Source organism: Adiantum capillus-veneris, chromosome 9, assembly GCF_014529385.1.
Source record: "Adiantum capillus-veneris isolate H3 chromosome 9, ASM1452938v2, whole genome shotgun sequence".
In the NCBI taxonomy this organism is placed as follows: Eukaryota; Viridiplantae; Streptophyta; class Polypodiopsida; order Polypodiales; family Pteridaceae; genus Adiantum; species Adiantum capillus-veneris.
In genome coordinates, this window is record NC_140939.1 from 54,263,842 (window position 1) to 54,265,699 (window position 1,858).

A 1,858-nucleotide genomic window follows, 5' to 3' on the forward strand; every position below is an offset into this window, starting at 1 on the left:
CGAATCCTCACAATTAAAGGCCCGGCGCTTTCCTAGTCGCACTGCGCACTTCTTGACAACGGGGTACCCATGGGGCCTGGGAGGGGCTCCAAAACATCATGTTAGTACATAAAAATATCGTTATGCACATGGACCAATAAAAAAATTCACTCAAGATGATAATTTTATTAGTTTCAAAGATACATCGAGATGTGCAATAAACGTGGCTAAGATAGATTTCTACAAGCCCATTGAAAGCATCTTGACCTAGGCTCCTTAAATCTGTTTTTTCACCAATGCGAGATACAATATATTCCTTGCTTGGTATTCCTTTCCCAAGGCAAAGGACACAATATCCTAAAAGGCTTCTAGCCCCTTTCTCACCAAAACTATGGATTAATGCCTCTTTGCTTACAAGGATACATTTGTGGGCATTTACAAAACAGATCTTAGTGCTCTACACTTGTACAGCTTTGATGATACATAGTTTGTATACTTGTTGTGGATGATCCGAATCGTCTCTTTATTGAATCTTGGGATATAATGCCACAAGGCGGTGTCCTTAGAGTCACCCTCCGTGCGAGATCCATCTTTCTGTTGAGAAAATTGATCCATCTCCAAATCAAACTGGAGGAAACAACGTTGGATTATGATTCTAAGAAACAAGAAAGATAATTGAAAACAAGGAAGTACTTACTAGTGTCACATCATCTTGCTCGCAAAGGTTTTTGTTGGTTATGTCAATTGTGCCAAGATCAATGCGCTCAGAGAACATGAGACGTTTGTGGGGAATGAAGCTATTCTTGAGAACACTCTCATAGAAATCTTTCTCCTCATCAATGGTTTGTAGAACTGCTACCACGAGGGAGTCCATGGAATTATGCCCCTCTAGAAAGGCTAGCATGTTGATGAGGCGAGCAAAGGAGTAGTCCACTTGGAACTCAGTCCACGAGGGAGTCCATGGAATTATGCCCCTCTAGCAAGGCTAGCATGTTGATGAGGCGAGCAAAGGAGTAGTCCACTTGGAACTCAATCTTTTGGTTGGGGTTCTCTGTAACACAAACCCCATCATATATTGCAAGAATAGAGAGGGCTTCATCTTGATGCATTTCAAGGTAGTGGTTAAAATTTTCAAGGAAGAGAAATCCTTGACCATCCACTATAATTGGATGTACGGTATGCAAGAGCAGCTCTGTGATCTTATCTTTGAAGTCCTCCCCTTTTAGGTCTTGGTCAAGTTCCTCCAAAGGAGGCTCCCCTTGAAGACATAGGAGGACTAACGAAGACTCTTCTTGTCTAGACATCTTCACCTCTTTGGACTCTACCTCCTTTAAGAATCCTTGAAGATGGCTTGTTACGGGAACTTGCTTCATCTTTAGTTGTTGTTTTCAATTGCCTCCATCACCATCACAACGATCACGATCATGTCTCACCTCATAAATCCCGTGCCAATATTCTACATTTCAAGGTCTATGAGTTTGTCCACCTCTTCCTCTTGGTAGTGTTCCTTGGTGAGCCCTTTGATCACCCTACCCAATCTGAAGCGGAAACTACTATCTTCTTTGAAGGTGTACTTGAGGAGATCAATTGGCACCCACAAACCTTCTTTATCTTCAAAATTGATGGAGTAGTTTTCTATTGTAAGATTGTTAGTTTCTTTTACATGTAGTTACAAATTCTATAGTCCCATTTTCCCACATGGTCATATGGCTTGACCGGGTGTGTTATCTTGAGCTATGGTTTCTTGCCAAGACATGTCTCTAGAGCATACATCGGTTCTATGTGACACCTACACAATGTCTTTATTTTGTATATAGTTACAAATATAGTATCGATTTGTCACATGGTCATATAGCTTGACCGGGTGTGCCATCTTGAG

The 1,858-nt window shown here is 41.4% G+C and overlaps 1 pseudogene; it reads right to left on the reverse strand.

Moving 5' to 3' along the window:
- Positions 1–428: 428 nt before the first annotated feature.
- On the reverse strand, positions 429–1,088 carry LOC147450495 (uncharacterized; annotated as a pseudogene).
- Between the last annotated feature and the right edge of the window lie 770 nt (positions 1,089–1,858).